The 20331-nt window shown below is 40.5% G+C and overlaps 1 long non-coding RNA gene across 1 annotated transcript; it reads right to left on the reverse strand.

The window, feature by feature from the left end:
* Positions 1 to 14138: 14138 nt before the first annotated feature.
* Positions 14139 to 19196, reverse strand: LOC119565497. The gene is made up of 3 exons (XR_005224168.2): positions 19099 to 19196; positions 15669 to 16002; positions 14139 to 14220 (listed from the first exon to the last, which is right to left on the reverse strand). It is a non-coding gene; the product is annotated as an uncharacterized LOC119565497 (long non-coding RNA).
* Positions 19197 to 20331: the final 1135 nt, after the last annotated feature.

Below are 20331 nucleotides of genomic sequence, written 5' to 3' on the forward strand. Positions count from 1 at the left end.
GGGTATCAGCATGTGGCTTTTAGAATTCTGGAGTGTCATTTGAACCAATCAGCAGGCTAGGGAAAGCCTTGTGGAGCATGGATCAGCATTCATGTCACACTACCCATCAGTACCGGGCCCAAGCCAGGGAAGCTAATGATCTAACCAGCGGACCAATCGGTGATGAATCCTGGTTAGGTGCGCACCTAAGGCATGTTGTGCAGATACACAAAGAAGAAGGGAAGCCTTTTCTCCTTTTGTTTTTGAAACTTCAGGTGAGTGATGCCCTCTTGCATTTGGTCCAGCCTACTAAACCTGTGGGCTGTCCCCTGCCTCTGACCTTGGGTTTACTCCACCTTGGTTTTGTTCTGTAGTGATATTTTTCTGTGCTGTTAATTACAAAAATAGCATTGCTTGTTTGTTTGTCTTTTTGAAAGGAATGGTGCTGCTTGTTGCTTCATAAGCATAATTGGCTTTCATAGGCGCTATAGAGAAACACATTTAAAATTAGGGCTAATTTGTTGGAAAAACAGCTGTCTTGGAGTTTCCTATTTTTAACAGCCGTAAGGGTTCTAGTTCTCTAACATGAGCCAGTGTAATCATAGGCAAGTTATCCTGACATCAGTCCTGGTGAAAATAATGGAAAAGCTGATACAAGGATTCAAATAATAAAGAATTAAAGGAGGGGGGAAATAATCAATACTAGTCAACATGGTTTTACAGAAAATGGGTCTCCTTTCAAACAAACTTGATCTCATTCTTTGATAAGAAAGCAAGTTTGGTCGACAAAAGTAAATGAGTAGATGTCATATACCTAGACTTTGGTGAGCTCATTTGCACAACATTCTGATTTAAAAAAAATCATCTCTATGAAACCTCAATAAACCACCCATTAACTGCATGAAGAACTGGCTAACTGACAGATCTCAAAAAGAAGCTGGAGAATCGTCATTGAATGGGGGTGTTTACAGTGAACTCCACAGGGATACATACTAGGCCCAATTCTATTCAATAATTTTATCAGTGATCTGGAAGTAAATACAACATCACGGCTGATCAAATTGTATGTGGATGACAGAGAGACTGGTGGAGTGGTAAATAATGACAGGTTAGTCATACAGAGTGATCTAGATTACTTGGTGAACTTGACCCATTAAAATGCATTTTAATTCAATCAAATGCAAGGTCATACATCTAGGAACAAAGAATGCAGACCATACCTACAGAATGGGGCACTGTATCCTGGAAAACAGTGACTCTGGGCAAGCACCTCAACATGAGCTCCCAGTGCTATGCTGTGCCCAAAAGGCCTAATCTGAGCCTTGGATGTATAAACAGGGAAGTACTGAGTAGGAGTCGGGAGATAGTTTTTACCTCTCTACATGGCATTGGCGACAGTGATACTAGAATACTGCCTCTGGTTCTCATGTCCACATTTTAGAAAGGATGTTGGAAAAATTGAAGAGGGTGCAGAAAAGAGCCACAAAAGCAATTTGCAGACTGGAGTGTGAGAGACTTTAATAGATCAATTTGTTTAGCTTATCAAACAGAAGACGGAGAAATGGCTGGATATAAGTACCTTCATGGAGAGAAAGTATAGGGTACTAAAGGGCTCTTTAAACTAGCCGAGAAAGGCATAGCAAGAACCACTAGTTGGAAGCCGAAGACAGATAAATTCAAATTAGAAATTAGGCACAAATTTTTAACAGTGAGAGTGAATAACCACTGGAACAAACTACCAAAGGAAGTGGTGGATTCTTCATCTCTTAATGTCCTCAAATGAAGCATGGGTGCCTTTCTGGAAGATAAGGTTTAGCCAAGCACAATTATTGGGCTCAATACAGGGATAAGTGCGTGCAATGTAATGGCCTGTGATATATGAGAGAGCAGACTAGATCTAATAGTCCCTTCTTGCCTTAAAAACGATGAATCTACGATGATTTAAAATAAAAGCATCACATAATGTAGCTGAGAATTAGTCTCTGGACTTGGTGTTCTTCCATCCAAATTAATGCAAGCACTCATAGTCCTACGCTGTTTCAGAGCAATGACCTAAGAGTGGTCGAAATAGCCTAAAGAGACAACTTCAGTAGTGTTCTATCTGAAAAAACGGTACAAAAATGTTTTAGCCATGTTAGCCCTTAAAGAAAATGTGATGAGAGCCAAGGGATCACATGGTGCCCTTCATTAGAACAAACAAACTAGAACACTAAATAATTTGTATCCTACAGTCTATTTGTTGTTCTGACAGGTGTTATCTGATTTACGTTGCCGCAAATATAATTAAATGTCAAAACATCAGGGACTTTAGTGTCAATGAATTGAAGCGTGATACGATTTTTATGGAAGTTTGAGTGAAACTTAATATTAAAAAGAAAAAAACTATTTCAATTAACACCTGTAAAAATTGGGGGGGGGGGGGAATCAGAGACTTTTTTGACCTCAAATTTCCAGTGACAACAAGGTGCATCGTGGTAAGTCATTCTCCAACAATCCCCAGAGCTAATGGTGTATTTTTCCTACTTCTCATGGGGAAAAGGTGGACAAAGCCAATGAGATTCTGGAAATGTTGGTTGAGCAGGCTATGTTTAATTGAGAGAGTTATTATTCACTTTTTCTCTCTGGTTTCTCAATTCAGTCTCACTGTTTAATGCACTGAAAAGTAGAAATGAAGACTTTTAATTAAAATGAGCATTCTGAGGATCTTTCCTCCTTAAATGGCATTCTTGTGGCACCTAAAGACTGGCAGAACAATGTAACAGACTAATTGGTTTTCATCCTGCTTTTATACAAGTTTAATCATCACAAATTAAGTGTTACAGTTTAGAGAAGTTTGCTTTTAAATGTTAAACAGCACAATTCTCTTTTGCATTATTAAAATGATATTAGAGCAGGGCAGAAACAGGATTGTGATTTGAGAACTGAGATAAAACAAATAGATGAATCTTGATGAGAGACTTCTCTCCTTATGTAAACTTAACCACATTAAGTACAGCTTCATTTTAATGCACCTGTATGTACATTATTTTCATTAGATATTCCTTCTTAAACTATTTACTTTCAGTAGACTTGTCTAAACCTTAGCATTACTTAAAGATTGCTTATTTAGGATTAATCTCTTCAGTTGTGTTGGTGGTGGTTTGAAATGTTGTCATAACTTTCACTTTATTTACATTCTGAATTAAATTGTCATTGAGGTCAGCAGTAATTGTGTACAAAATAGGCGTCATATAGCTACTCTTCAGTATTCTCTTTAGTTACCTATATTCCTTCCCTTATGAAAGGAGTACATTCTCTTTGATGTCACCCTTCATCATCTGACAACAAACAAGATACATCAAGTTTCCTTTTCAAAGTAGATGAGAGAGGATTTGACATGGAGGAGAAACAAATCTTCTATCCATCAGTTTGCAATATGTGCGTTAGCTCATGGAGCTAAATAACAAATCTTTCTTTGTTAAACTATCAACCCAAGAACTTACTTTTTGTTTCAATTATTCATTTGTCATAAATAGATTGTTTAGTTTAATATTTGTAAGTGAAGGTAATGATGGTTAAGGGCACTGGATTGAATGCCCTGGTGACCCCTCTGCCAATATTTACCTACAGAACGGGTGTACCACACATAGTAACAGTGCAAAATTCTCCACACAGCCCTGCCTATGCTCCTCAACTCTGACAGGGAGAACCCACTCCTCAATGACAGGTTCATTCTCCACGCCTCCGTGAAATGGCCAATGAGTGTGCCAGTTGTGATGGTGTCTTTGACATCTGGCTGCACAGAACGAGATTAGGAAAGCTAACACATTTAACAAGGGTGAGTGAATAGCTGTATGAAATCATCCTAAAATGCATTTCAACCAGTAACCAAATGGGTAAAACGCTGCATAACCCATTGCTACTCCCCCCAAGCCATCTTGTCCCCTGCTGGGGAAAAATAGAAGTGACTACCTGAAAATCCTGTTACTCTTTGTTATTTCTTACCTGTCAGTATGTTCATTACTGAAAGCATGTTCTGAATTTAATCACTTGTACAGACAAACAAGTTCTCAGCAATCCAGAACACTCTAAACATCATCTCACAGGAATTTTCTTCTGAGCTCATGCAAAGTTTTTGGAATACTTCCACTCTGGGTTCAGCATTTTGATTTAATAGCAAGAGCCATCAGTGCCAGCTCATTACTGACTCCCTTCATTTGGCAACGTGAGGTAATTGCCATTTTTGTACAGGTGCCTGCATGGCCTGCTGCAGCTGATTAGAGGTAAAATTCTATCACTTACCAATTTGCACTAAGACTTCTAAACTCCATTAGTGGTGAAGAATTGCTTGGTTGCATTGGTTAACTTAGAAAGGAAATCTGGGATTGTATTGCAATTTTTAGGATTTAACTTTTTGTTTAAAGACCTACCCACAGTTAATGGACATAGGAAGTCTTTCACCGAAATTCCCCAATCAAATATGCTAAATCAGTTCAGAAACATTTTCCGAGATCACTGAGAACTTCTCGGGAAGCTAACTAATTCTGAAGCTAAAATTACCAAAGTATAATATACAAGAATGCCAAAACAGTCAAGTGGAAAACTAGGGTTCAGTACTGCCCCATCCTGAGTATGTTCTGCCAGATGTGAAGTGCTCTTAACTGCCATTTAAGCCATACAACACCAAGGAGAGTTGAATGCATTTAGCACCTCACAGGATTAGGCCCTGTTACCTAACTGATAGTGTGTGAAATTAATGTTGTTAGACCTCCATGATGGTCTTGAAGGTGAGATTTTGTTCTACTAGGAGACAACACTCTAATTTTCTTCAGAATGTAGCTGGTTTATAAGAATCGTATGCCAGTCCAGGTGTCTACTAGGACTCCCAAGGTAATCTGCTCTAAATTGAGCCTCCTCCTAATGTCAGAGTTCTAAACACCTAGCCAAGTAACCTCTTCAAATGATGGTTTTGCATGGACCACATTTTTGTCCAACCCTTTCATTTGTGGGGAACGTACACTGCCAAAGGCACTAAGTGTATGCCAAAAACAAAAGCCACCGTGAATATGAAGATGCAATAAGTAAATATAAAGAACCTAATAGAGAGAAATGTTCCCCTTGCCCATTTCAAAATGGAAGCAATTGCTTCTAAGTGTAAAGGATATATGGGGTGGGATTCAAAAGGCAGACTTAGGCATCTAACTTTAAAATTTACATTCTCTTGTGTAAAGAATGTTGAAGCATTTTATACAAAGTGGAACCACTTCAATAGGAGAGTGGCCCACCCCAGAATTGCCAATAGTCCAGTGGTTAGGGCCCTCACCCAGGCTGTGGGAGAGCTGGATTCAAGTCCCTACTCCACATTAGGCAAGGACCTGAGGGATTTGAACCCAGGGCTCCCACAGCCTGGGTGAGTACTCCGGGTAAAATGGGAACTCTTCCTCCATGTTTTATTTCTTGTAAAAGGGCTGACCTGGCTTAGGCACCTAAGTCCAGAAGAGGGTTCATGGTTTTGAATCCTGAGGAGAGGGAGGCACCTCCCTCTGGCCCAGAGATAGGCACCAGCCTAAGTCCTTTTGAGGGGCAGGGTTTAAGCCCCATCTCTGTCCTTTGCATTTCCTACTGCCTAGCTTAGGCAGCTCCCAGTTCAGTGTGCTGTCTTCTGTGAATCCCCTTTTTTGTTGGTTTTTTTTTTTTTTTTGCACCTAACTCTCCCCAGACGTATGAGGAGCCTGGGTGCATAACTCAAGAGTTGCAAATTCCACTAGGCAGGAGGATACCTAAAAGTTAGGTGATGCATCACTCAGCCTAAGTCCCCTTTGTGAATTTTACCTGCAGGGCAATTACTGCATATGACTGAGCCCATGGTGTGCAATCCAGAATGGACTGAAAATATTCCCTATACAGGTAGCCCTAGCTCACCTAGCTTCCTTGCAATAGACATGGGTGTAATGGTGGGAGATGACAAATAACCTGGATGTGTTGCCTAACATACAGCGAGCCTGAGTATATTTTAGCTGCAAATTATTGGTGACCATGGTTTACAGAATTTGTCTTGGATTTGAGAGAGAGAGACATGTCTTGAGTAAACCTCCTACTACTTTACCTACAATCTATAATTACGTACCTTTATTCTGCACATCACCTCTGTTTTCCAGCCAAAGTGCTTTGCTGCCTCTCATAAGACTGATCAGCTGCATTTCTTCCATTAAAATTATTAATATGAAAAATTGATGTTTTTCCTTTCTTGTGCCTGAATAACATGAGAACATTGTTGTCAACTCCATGGAAATAAAACTGAATATCCATGAGACTACTGATGGCTTTCTGAGGCGTAGTTCTTTTGTTAGCATAAACAGTTGCTTTGACAGGTGGCCATTAAAATTTTCAGATTGATAGCTGCTATGACCTATTTTTTAACATGTTTATGGGGTTGATTTGGAAACTTACAGAAAGTGTACTTGAGACTTTTTCTTCTCTTCAAATCAAGCATGAAGAGTCAACAATGACAGAATTAGCAAAGCTGCCAAACCAAATATGGAATGGAGACAAGGTAAAACTTTGGAAAATATGTAAATGTCTATTCAAGTACTAAGTACTATGATTTTATTTCCATATGTATTTGGATGGACCCAGAACGTTCGAATGGATTTCAAATTAGACAATACAAATTTGCCCATCTCTACTAAACCCTGTGAAGTATAGCGTTCCCATAAACATTGAAGGCTATCTCTTTGGAAAAGGCTTACACAACTTTAATGTAGATTCGTTTTAATGGTAGCTTAGAGTCTGCAAATTAACCGACATGGGTTGTACATACAGTAAATGGATGTCCTTGAAAACTCTGGTTTTGCCACCACTTTCAAATTGAGGGGCCTAAAATATATTTGGAGACCAAATAAGTGGCTTGGTTTTCAAAGGTGCTCCCTCTGGGCTTTGCAATGTAAAATGTTAACTGGCAGCTCTAATGCAAAACACAGGGAATACGGCACTGATCCTGCAAACCCTTACTCACAGCTTTAGCTTTAAGCACATGAATAGTCCCACTGAAACCAGATAATAGCAGGAGCTTGAGATAATGAAGAAAAGTTGGAGTCCTGCAAAGGTTAGCCTTGAAATGTCTGCACTACGGGGGTTACAGCTGCAGCATGGCAGCTATGCTGCTGTAGAGCCATAGTGTCAATGCTTCGTACATCGATGGAAGGGGTTTTTCCATCACTGTAGGTAATTCACTTCCCCAAGCAGCGCTGGCTATGTCAGTGAAAGAATTTCTCCATCAATTTAGCTGCATCTACATGAAGGGTTAGGCAGCTTCACTATGCTGCTCAGGGGTGTGAATTTTTCACACCTGAGTGACACAGCTAGTTCAACCTAAATGTTAAGTGTAGAATAGGGCCTCGCTACCTGAAGCAGACCCTCAGCTGCCCCCATTATGCTTTAGAGGGGAATGGAGAGTGAGCTCAAGAAAACCAGGGGATAAGTTCACAGAATGAAGGACAGCATAGCAGAAAGGGCAGTGATGAGGGAGAGAATGATATAAACAAGTCAATTCAGAGAGGAAATAGATAGGAGGATGGGGCTGAGTAGGGAAGTCATGATAGGTGAGTGGGGTGATGCTTAAACAATACATCCTACTTCACAGAGGAGCTGTGATGGTTGAATAAATTGTACATAGTGCTTTGAGACCCTTGGACAGAATCAGCTGTAGAGGAGCCAAGTAAAACCTAAGACAAAATTGATTTAATTAGCAAAAAAAAATCAAAGTTCTTTCATGTAATCATACCAGATTTGAGTTGCTGGTATTAATGGAAGCAGCATGGTTGCCCCCTCATGTCAGCAACATCTGCCTTCAATTATAAATATTTATGCTATAAGTATATCGTCATTTTAATGTAATATTCATGTACATAGAATCATGGAAATGAGTTATGGAAAAAGCCTATCTTGTCTGTCCTTAACCCAATGGAAGACTTTTCTCTGAACTGCTATTAAGATTAAACAGAGGGGATATCACTTCTTCCTTGGGGAACAGTTTAATCTTGTCATTATTTTTTTAGGATTTTCATTTCCTGATGTGCACATCAATGTTTTCTTTTTAATCCAGAGTTGTATCACTATCTCCCTCTCTTTTGTCTCGTAGAAGGTATTTATCTTGTCTCTATTTACCTTATCTATTATAAACCATTTATAAATCACTATCTGTAATGAAATTAAATGTTACATAATTAACTAAAAAATCAGTAGCATACAAATTTTGATCCTTCAAAACATGATTAACACGTTATTATGCAATACATAGACAAAGAGGAGTAAGACTCTCGTGTAAATCAATGTAACACCTTTGGAGTTATATGGAGTCACACCAGCTGATGTGCTGGCCCCACATTTCTAATGCATACCATTTTGCACTTACTTTTCAAAATCTTGTACATCAATTAATATTGTGTTTCCTCATGGGAATCAGTGTTGGGCTTTAGATTCTAGAATGAATTTAGATTTTAGGTAGAGATTAGATGAGTTTAGAGTTTCCAACTGAAATATTGTTCTGAAAATGCAGGTAAAGGTGGGGTGCTGAAATAATACGCTTCTTTTGATATAATGTGCTTAACCCTTAATGTGTCACTTCAGTAAATGATGAGTTAATTGCTGGCATTTATAGTTCATTCAAACAGTTCAGATGAACAGTATTACTCATGAACGACTTGTGACTCTATTTCCTCTGTCTTGAAGTAGAAGAAATAAAAAGGAAGCGTAACAAAGTCTAAACATGATCAAGGATATTAAGGCCTTAGTTTCTTTTCTCAAATGTAATTGGCTTCTGTTTTAGACTGATGTTACAGAAGCACTGATTCAAGGAGGTAACAATTATTTAATGCTTAGATTACTGTATTTTATTTAATTTTCACCCTCACCTTTTGTACGTTCCAATTTATAACTTAACTAAGTGCACAAATACACTAATGACCATTTTAATGAAAGTAAGGAGTTTCTGTTCACCAAAGCAAGAAAATGTATGTTTAAAGGTGAGATTCCATTTTAAAATCATCCCCCTGGACCAGAATATTGTGTAGCCACATATAACTTGTGAATGTACCATGGTTTGGAGACCTCTGCAAAAGCTAAATATGGAAAGGGAGTTACACACTGTGTTGCATTAACTCTGAATGTCAAATTCCTCTCTTTTTTTGTTCAAGAACTAAAGCTCCCAGGACAGCCCTTACCCTGCAGATACATGCAACTGCTTACTTTATGCAAAGTGTTACAAACTTGGAGCAATTCCAAGTTGCATTCAAGAGCAGGTGGATTTTAACCATTTATTGAAAACTACAATAGAATCCAAATGAGTGATCCCAGGCTACAGTACAGCAAGTGAAGTAAGCAATCGCACTCCCTGCTGCGTTGTCCCGTGATGCATACCAGTTGTGGGCAGATGAACCTTCCTCTCTGTTCAGAGGCCGTCACCTCTCCACATGGAGAAGCTCTGAACACCCCCCTGGTACATCAAGTTATACATGCACTTTGTGATGGTCACGTCACATACACAGCATGTCCAGACATGCCCAACGACAGCATTCCCTGCTGCTGAGCCCAAACATGTATTACCACATTAAACAAAATGCATGCTAAAACAGTGATGAAATAAACCATAAAACAAGAAGGGCAAAGGTGCCTAACCCTGGGGACACAGTAGCATCTAAGCGTGTGGCCTGTCTGGGGATTCTCCAGTCCCCTAACAATAGGCCCATTGCAGTTGATGGAACTTTGCACATGCATAAAGTTAAACATATGTATAAATTTTTACAGGATTGGGATGCAATGCTTAATTTCAATAAATTTTGAATGTATATATAGACATAATTATGAGCAAAGGGATGTGCTTTGTTTGATCTTTATAGTCTTCATATTTAATTTGGTACTTTTATTACTTTCTCAGTATACAGTGAAGTAAAGCCTCATTAATTCTTACTTGGTCAGTCCACTAACCTAATAAATCTTACCATAAAAGCTAAAAAAAAATACATGCCCTCGTGTTATCAACCTATATCTCTGAAAAGATTGCATAGCAAATATTTGTGATGTCTTATACTGCAGTTTCCTTGCTTTTACAAAACATGCAACAGTCCAATTACTCATACATTAAGGAGTATTCTCATAATTAAAGCTAACTCGCACATCAAAATAAATGAACAAAGAACATCTTAACAGGCATTATCCTGGCTTTTTTTTTGTCCATTTACTAACTTGCAAAGTTGGATACTCCACAATGGCTCTCCCAGTCATCAGTGTGAATTAGCATTCTTCTGTATAATTGTTGTATGCAAGCCTCTGGAGGCAAAAGTAATAATTATATGCTCCCATGGATGTAACCAGAGCGATAACTGCATGGAGAAAAAAAGCTCTGATGCTGAACTTGCACTGGTGTGAATTAGGAGTCGCTCTGCTGAGGTCACTAGTGTTACATCAGTGTAAGATATTCAAAATGGACCAAAAGCCATAGCCATGTAGTTCAAAAGCAATGAGCGGAATCTCCTGTGAATTGTGTTTTTATTTAAAAGGCTTGGTAATCTCGTTCTGTGAATCAAATGGCTCATGTTGTATATATTAAAAGGGGGAAGAGAAAGATCCACCACAATTACAGCTTTCTATAACCCAGAAAGGAAGGGGATCAGGGGCTCCATGAGTCTGTTAAGGATGTGGTTATTGCCACTTTATTTTACATGGAAGACACTTGAATAATACAGCGATGAGCAGAAGAACCAACCACTACGAGGGATGGGTAGATTTTCATCATGTAAATATCGCTCAAATTTACCCTGCATTGAACAGAAATACTAAAATATTGTTAAAGATGAAAAATATAATGGGCCTGATTCTCCTCATATAATAGTTTCCTATCAATACAACTCCAATGTCTTCAGTGGAATTAAATAGACTATAAATTCTTTGGGGTATGGACCATCAGTTTCTGGGCACTGATTGGATACATGTAAATAACACTACAACTTCCAGTTTATACTGGACACGGCAGGTTGCCAAAGTGCCAAAGTGCCAGGCAGCCAAGCTGACAGGAAACCAGGCAGGTTTCCAGTGGAAGCCTGTCTGGCAGGCAGGGTTCTGTTGGTATTTCATCAAAATGAAACCGTCTCTGCAAAACATTTTGATTTAGCCAAATTTAAAAAATTTCGATGGAAAAACGTTTTGTCGGAATTTTTCTGACCAGCTCTAGTTTTGAGCTTTATAGCCCTTATTTATGTAGACACTTTCAAAATGATTTTGTTGTCTTAATAGAAATATGTGGGTAATTCCCTGGTGACCAAAGTCATACCTCCTAATTCCCATAGATGTTAGCCACTCTACTGACGACTGTCAATTAAGGCAGCTGGAACGATCCCCTAGGGACCACTCTACCAGCTGAGAATTAGCTGTCATGCTGTGCATTCCAGCCCTGCTCCCTCCCATTCAATATCGGTTTAAACAGATGGAGGAGTCGGTGGCCTAAAGCTCAAACTGATAATCAGGCCCAGTTGTGTAGGAAATGAAGCACCTGGTTGACAGCATGCAGCAACACTTCACAAAAGTTTAGGCTGGAAATGAACAATTAGCAATGTTATGGTGGCCCACCTTTACCCTGCAGGGTCTCCTGCCTCATGAAATCCTCTCAACTTTCTCTTTTATCGATTTTTAGTGATATTTAAATCAGTATCCAGGCAACTCAAATGCCAAATTCTTTTTGCAGCCTCTTTTAGTTGAGGGATTTACTGGCATTATAAATGGATTCATTAATATTTATTTTTGCCATCTTTCTAATACATACCTTGCCTTTTTCCAAAAGTAAAATGATGTTAAATAAATCAGAAGACAAACACTTTTTAAGACTTCAGGAGTCATTCTGCCAGCACTAAATCACACTGTATCTGATTCTAGCGCAGAGTGTGAAGCAGCCAGAAAACAAATATTCTTGAAACATAGCTTACTTTAATAATAATAATAATAATAAACAAGATACATAGACAAATGAGTCATTTTATTTATTGGCATGGTAGAGCAATGGCGCTATGTAGTCTTGTTCCTAACACTGAAACTTTATAGCACTATATTGACAAGACAAAACCTCATTACAGTAAATGGTTAATTTTTAACTCTCTTTACAACTCCCATCACAATTCTTCATAAGCGTTACCAGACACAAAAACATGAGTGACATAATAAAGTCAATTAGGAGAACCCTCTCTGAAAGGGCAGGAGACACAGCCTCTGGCAATGACCAACACTGCTTCCTTTAGAGGAAGGTGAAAAATCTACCTAATGCATCTGGTAATAGAGAGTAGAGCAGAGGAAACTCCGTAGATGGGATGTTTTATAACACAGAATAGCATTAGTTCATAAAATTGTCAACCTTATGCTTCTCTCGGTTCTGCCTCAATCTAGACTCAAATTTATCTCCTTACCTCACAAGCTTTAAGTTATTTCACTTACTTTATGGTAGTGATCTCCTTTGTGAAGTGTTTTGAGATCTACTGATGACAAATGCTAGATAAGAGATAGGTAGGCATTATTATTTTTTATTATTGTGAATGGGAGAGGAGTGGTCCATGAGGTAATCTCCCTAATAACATGTCTTCTGCTATGAAAACCTCTTACCTCATCATTCATCCTTCCCTTACCCCATATTGCCACCACCACCATGCTGTCCCCAACCCTCACTCCTCATTTGCTTCTCCCTATCGCTCAAAGTCTCCTCATTCCTATGTACATAAATGCGGCCCATTATCTAAACCTGAATCCAAGCCCAAACTATAGCTATGTCCAATCTAACAAAAATATTATCAACAATTATTTGCACAAAAAGTAATAAGGGCTCAGGTGGCTGGAGCTGCTTGTTAGACTCTGGAGTGTTCCATAATGCAGGAGGGAAAAGGAAATTATTTTCAAAGATAAAAAAGTAGCTTTAAAGAGAATTGTAGTCCTCGCTCTTGAGTGGGGAGGGAGGCCACTCTGCCTCACTACAGGCAGACAGCAGGTAACAGTCTATAGGGGAAACTCCAGCCCTCTGGGTGGGGCCAAGCCACAAACAGTCTTTAGCCTGAAGCCGCCTGGCTGGGACAGACAGCAACAGTCTAGGGAGGAGGAGCTCTGGCCCTCTGGGTGGGGCAGAGCCATGAGCGGTCTTTAGCCCACAGCCACCTGACTGGGGCAAACAGTAATTAACAGTCTATACGGGAGTTCTGGCCCTCTGGGCTGGGCAGAGCACAGTCTTTAGGCCATGCCCACCTGGCTGACAGTGAGCCGATAACACAGCCCAGCCAAAAAGAGGGGTTTGGCTGCCACCCCGGGGTGGGGTCAGTGGCCGGGGGCAGGGAGACCTAGGCCCACCCTATTCCACTGAGTCCCAGCCCAGGGCCCTAATAGTGGTGGATAGGTCTGCAGTGATACTCCCAAAACATGCTGATTCACTCTCCAGCAGCAGAACCAGACTAAAGTCTCATTCCCCTGGGCTACTTCTTACCACAATCTGGATATAGGGCCCCGTAGTCAGATGGTTCTCTGTCTCCTTGGGGTACTCAGCTGCTGACAGTCCCCAGACCTCTTTGGGGCATTTGTCTGACGCCGGTCCTGGCAGCTCCTCAGGATACTCGTCCATCTCCTCCAACAGCAGGGCATGGTGTCACTCACGGGCTAGTCTGGGATCCTGCAAAGATCGCCGCTCCCTGGAAGAGACATCTGCTCCCTCCGGTGGTCCAGCCCCAACTGAGCCCCAGGGCTCTGCTTTTATACTTCCTGACCCAACCCGGGACTTCCAGTGCCGGAGGTGTGGAGGATTCGGCTCTGCCCAGCACGGGAGTATAGTGGTCCATCACAGTCCAGTTCGGAGGGAGCCATTCTGCCTCACTACAAGAATGAATGTGAAACTATCACCTGGGCTGGGGTAAAGGTTGGAATCCACCTTCTAGGGGTCTTTATATAAAAATGTAAGAAAAGAGAGGGGCCAGGCAGAGGCGAAAGACATTATGATCAAACACGGATGAAATGGAAAAGCTTGACTCACTGAAGGCAAGGAATAAGGGGAATGTGCTGATGATGACTAACGGTAGTATATATATTTCATCTTCAAAGAACCTTATTCTCTACTCACCCCACACCACTGGACATTTCCTTAGTTTCCTCTCGTAATGCCTTCTTTCTCATATGCCCGGAGCTCCCTCTTTGACCTGGTCTGTCAAGCCTCTAGCCTTCCTCTTTTAAATCTCTCTTGAAAACACACTGTTTAAAGAGAAACAGAAATCTGAAGCCACCCCCTTTGCCAACTGAAAATTATGAGCAATCAAAAAAATTAAATTGTAGAACGAATACGACGTGTACTTAATGTTTCCATTTAATCACTTTGTCTTGTGTTACTCACCTTTCCTCCCCCGACCCTTGGGTGCATGAATCTACCTAGACTGGGGATTTGCAGAAACTACAGTCATGGATGTAGTTGTACCAATGGAAGTTCTAATGGAAACTGGCAAATCTACTATTTTCACATGTGGAACTTAGTCCAGTTTGAAACCAGGGTAAACTCTGCCAGTGCAAACAGCAGCTTTACCTGCCTATGCTAGGAATTGCACTGCTACAGCTACAGCCCTGTCTGTGATTGAGGCAAATCCCCAGTCTAAACAGGGCCTTAAATTGTATTTTCCAGGACAGGAATACTGGGTCAGATTATGGCCCCTCCATGCCTATCCAGTGGTCCATGGAAATTTCCCCAATGCAGAGGCAGAATAGGGCCAGTGTAAATGTCCCTACATTGCCCCACCTCATAGCCCCCATGTAGGGACAGAGGGAGCATGTTGGAGCAGCAGTGGGGACTGTAACCAGAGTGCTGTCTACTCTGGCAATTCTAGGCTGCAAAGCAGCCCTTAGCCAACTGTGTAAGGCTACTGTAAATTCAATTAGTCCCTGGAGATGCTCTAATTTATGATAGGGGATGAACTATCTCCTGAGCAGCCCAGAATCTGGGACGTGCAGAAGCAGCTTAAAACCACCTTTGCCATCCCCCATTCCAACTCCTCCTGAGAGGTGCAGCAAAAAGTCTGTCCCTTTGTTGCCCTGACTGCCTATGATGCTTTAGATGCCTCGTTGGCATCCCATACAGTTCTTAATTATACAAGAGAAACTAGTTCTGAATGTTGTACTATCATGTGAAAGCAACATCTCCCAACAGGGCAATAAAATACTAGAAACAAGAACATGAGAATTCTGGGAATGGGGGGAGGGTAGCTCAGAAGCTCACTTGTATTTGAATACATTCTGTGCCAGGCTGGGAAAGTAACCCAAACTGACATTTTAGCTTCACTGTTTAGGATGTTTTTAACATGCTTAAAATGGTTATTTTCTCAGACAAAATCTTACTCTTAATTTTCTACTAATCTTTCTACTTCTGCATTATATACACCATAATCCCCCTTATAACACATGCATTCCAATTCTCTCCCCCTTCCACACCCCCCCCCCGAATTATGGCATTTTACTTCATGGATACATTTTCTCAAGTTAAAATATGAAAATAAATCACTCCACTCATGTATGAAATAATAATTAATGTCCCTGGATTTAAAATCAAAATGTATTTTGATAGCAGGACTTATCTTAACCTACTGCAAATGTTTTCTGTCATGCCCTCTAATTAAATGAACTACATCATGCTGTTATAGTTAATATGTACTTACTGTAAAGTATTCTACATGTTCCATTCAGTTCAGTCCTTATTTCCAAACTCGTGTGTGTGTTTGCGTGTGTGTGTGTGCGCGCATGCGCTCTCCATAGTTCAGTTTGAAGCTCTCTTTATCTTAAATTCCCATTTTTTAAATTCTTTTGTAACTCAATTACAGGTAAACCAGTGCAATTATAAGTGCATGTTTGTTATACATATGGGCATTCAGTACATGTAATACTCTGTCTATTTTACATGGATACAAGATCAGAGAATGGAATGAGGCATTCTTTCCCCTTTAGCAGCATGTTTCATCTGTTTAGTCTTCATAATCTACAAAACATTATAATCTACAACGAGAAAGGAAAAAGAGTCATTTTGTTAAATATTTCCATATTGGTAACTGTCTTCAAACTTCCCTTTGCTATCTCTTTGCTGTAATTCATTGTTTTATTAAGGAAGTCCACTCACTAGATATGGGTAGAACTGCAGTAGTCCAATTGTCTCAATATACATTTCTTTTAAATAACTGATAAACATTTCCATATCATTGTACCACTCTTATTTCATTTCTTTCCTAGTAGGTGCTCCATTATAGCCTGAGGAATATATATATGTCGCCTATTATGGTGCATATTTTAGTCCAGTAAAAGTGGATCTTGTGACACTGCCATATAGAATGTATAAACTATGATGGTTCTGTGTTACATTTCTTACCTACATTGGATGTAATTTTACTAAAGATATTAAAAAGATGTGGAGAAATATATATCCTATGTGTCTGGGAGAGAGATTAAGTGTTTTATAGCGAACAGTAGAGTCCTTTATCAAAATGAACATCCTTCCTCAGCATTTGTATAAATACAAATGTTCCATAAAAACTGAACCCTGTGTTCTTTATCAAATTAAACAGAACCAGACAATTCAGAGAATATAAAAAAATGACTCGGCTTCATGCTGGTCCTTTGCACAGAGGTGAAATAAATCGCATAAAGTGCTGTTTCTAGTTCCTTACTTCCCATTTTGATCCCATCGTTAATGTTTTCTGCTCTAGCAAGGGCTCCTGGGAGTCTATCACCATGTTGATTTTATTTTTTCCTAAATCTACCTCCATTTAATTGTGGCTCAGCTATTCTGTAGAATGTAGAGATATTTAGAATGATGGAGATGAGAGGTTTCAGAGAGGAAGGCTGGGTTTTTGGCTAATGTACTGACTTGGAACTTGGGAGAAGTAGGTTCAATTCCTATCTTTGCTGGTAATTTTCTGCATGGACATGTCATTCAAACTGTCTCCCTTAGTTCCCTTAGTTCCCCATCTGTAATATAAGGATTCTCTCTGTCCCTGGCCCTCCACACCGTTGTCTGTCCTGTTTTGATTGAAAGGTCTTTGGGGCAGAGATGGTGTCTTACTATGTGTTTGGACAGGCCCTGGCATAATGGGATCCTGATCTTGATTGGAGCTTCTAAGCATTGCTTAATACAAACAATATTTGTTTTTCTCTAATATATTTAGATGGTAACTAGAGTGCATGCTCTATTCTGGATTAAATAAACTCAAAGAACTGCAGTTTTTATCAGCCCAGGACACTGTTATTACCAAGTTAACAATGAGCAACAAAGTATTGTTATTACTATATTGAAAAGCATCCTCCCTCCTCTTACACCTGTCTTCATATCTCTGCTTCTCATCCCTGATGCTTCTTAGGACAGATCAGCCCCCATTCCCACAATGAGTAATTTTTTATGTTATATTTATTCTGTGTGCTCCCTTTCCTCCATCCCTGTTGTTAAGGTCTCTCTGCAAAGAGTATCTCTCCCAAAGCTGAACTAAAGCTAGACATCACTGGGCTCTCTCCTGCTGTAATTCAACCTGAAGGAAAGGGAACTCTTTCATTTAGATGAAATTACACCTTCTCTGTGAGCATTAGGCTCTTTCAGCAGTGAACAGCAGAAGGTGGGGAGAAGTGAGGGCATGTGGGGTAAGAAGATGTGGATGGGTTGAATATCTGAGGTGACTGTTATGGGCATGTGGATGTGGGGTTATGAAGGCAATAGCCAGTCAGAGCACAGGAATTATGTACTGTACCCAGGGCTTAAATTCTAATAGATTACTTCCCGGAGCCCCCCATATCCCCCTCATTCGGGGTGCCAGGCTTCAGCTGCAGTGGGAGGTCTTAGGGCTTTAGCCCCATGGAGGGTGGGGGTGTGCCAGGGTTTGGGGCTCCTGCCACACGGGAGGCTCTGAGGCTCAGGGCTTCTGCCCCGTGGGAGGCGCCGAGGCTCAGGTCTTCAGCCCCCATGGGTCATGCCGAAGCTTGGGTCTTCAACCCCATGGGGCGTGCCTGTGGACCCCCTGAAACTGGCTTACACTCCCCAGAAGGGGTTTGAAAATATTTACTGGCACTCTGCTCCCAACAGCTCCAGCTGAATTTAAGCCCTGGCAGTTCCATGACTGAGAAATAATCACAGAGGCATTATGCAGCCCAATGCCTCCCCCTTCCCCCCCCCCCCCCACACATGCAAACACTCAGACACACAATCAGCATGCAAGGATTAGCATATCTGATAAATGACTGTACAGTGAGTCAGTAATTATACAGCATCCCTGGGCCCTGACTGGCTCAGACAATTGCATTGCATTGCAATTGCAATTAAAATTTCATTGTGTTTAAGAGCTGTAAGCTAATGTTCTAGTTACTTTATTCATACACTGTTGTTCTGATACTCCCTCAAGCCCTGGGAACTGAACATTCCCCTCTTTCCTGCTTTTATACCTCCATAGAAGGCTCTGCTTGTAAGACTTCCCATGCAGTGGAGGAGGGACTGAATGTGGCACCTGCAGCCAGTCAGTGCCTTACCATGCGCCTTACCACGTCAGAGGGCGTCAGAGTGGCATGAGACATTTCATTCTCCTGAGAAGACTACATACCATCCATGTAGTATCCCTGCTAACACAGTAGTGTGGGAACTAACTCAGTACTCCAAACTCAGATCCCTCAAATGTCAACATAAATAAAATTAGGGACTATTGTGATGCATTTTAACCATCTTCCTTTTCTCAAGAGGATTAATTCCCAAAGCTGTTTGGTATTACTCCATAAATATGGGCCCTTGATTCTCTTCTCACTTAGTGGTTTTACATTAGAGCAACTACATTGGTTTTAATGGCTCCTTCTTTAGCATAGAGATCCATTTGGGGCTCTTTGTCCAGCCACTTCACTTTAGTCTATGATCCCAATCTCTGATCCCAGGAGTAATAGTTGTCGCAAAGACTCTCATCTCATGCACACCAGCACCATTAGATTTCAGGTAGGGAGTGCTAGGAAGGTGGACCTGCTCCTATATCAGCTGATACAGCCATCCCCCCACAATGGCTAGTAGCTGCAGTATGTACAAGCTGGAGCTTTCTTTGCTCCTTTGAGAAGGAAAAGCAGAGAACACCTTACCTATGCCCTCTGGATTATGCCCTGGTCAGCAAGGATGGACCAAGAGAGGATCCAGGCCAGTGTCCCTCTTTTCTCTCTTCAGTCTGGATGGAGCAGGATTTGGCTTGGGGTGTTTTTCTAATTTTGAGGCAAGTTCATCTGTGAGAATGGATAGAATTTCTCAGATTTTAATGAAAAATGACAGTTATTTTTGTTCTTCCTCCTGCTTTTCTTACCATGTGAAAGAAGCTGTATCTTGATTAACTAATAGGGAAAACTTGCCTTAAACTTCAGTCCACAGCTGTTCAACCCTCTCTAAAATTCTCTAAAACACCTAATTTGCTGCAGCATTTAAAGAAGAAGCAGCATTCTGAGTGTTCTAGTAATAGCACTGGGATTTCTTAGCTACATTTTCTTGCATGTCCTTAGAAGATAATGTTAGAATGTTTGACGAGCATGTACTTTAAGAGTTATTTTGGAAAAGTTCTATGGCCTGTGTTATACAGGAGGTCAGACTAGATGATCCCAATGGCCCCCTCTGGCCTTGGAATGTATGAATCTTAGTGTGACTAACTTTTAAAAGGTGACTGCTGTATATTTCATAGCCACGTTTTGACTTAAAATGTTTTTCCCCCAAAGACAATATATCAACAAACCAAACAATAAAAACAAAAGTAATACAGCACTTTTAACAAAGGACTTATTGGCGCTTACGTAAGGCAGCTGTGGCATGCTTTTTTAAAAAACTGTAATAATTTCAATGTGTCATTTATACAAAGAGATGTGAGGTGTAATTGCTGTTGCTTTGTTACAATAATAATTGCTATTAACATACAAAACCTTTCGTTTCCATGGGGGGTAGAGTGGGGAAGAAAAGGAATTATGGACATGAGAGATTTTTCTGACTTTCTTCAAAAGCTTAAATTCAGAACATTCCACAGCTGGTGCAGAGCAAGAGATGGGATAAGGACAAGATCCATTTTCCACTAATGTTTAGTGTCCTGTGTTTGGAGCCCACATCATATTAACGAAAAGTGTCCAACAACTGATCCAAACTCATGCAGCCTCCTGCCTATGGCAGTGTCTTCAGACTTCATAGGGAGTGGCAGTTTCATAAAGCTGTGTGATGTGTGAAGCCAAATTAATTGTGAATACAGCTCTGGTCAAATATGTTTAATCTGGTAGAAGATAAAGCAGAATTAGAGGGAAATCTGTACATTCACACTTTATGATATGCCTTGATAAACTGAAAAT

Source organism: Chelonia mydas, chromosome 2, assembly GCF_015237465.2.
Source record: "Chelonia mydas isolate rCheMyd1 chromosome 2, rCheMyd1.pri.v2, whole genome shotgun sequence".
In the NCBI taxonomy this organism is placed as follows: Eukaryota; Metazoa; Chordata; order Testudines; family Cheloniidae; genus Chelonia; species Chelonia mydas.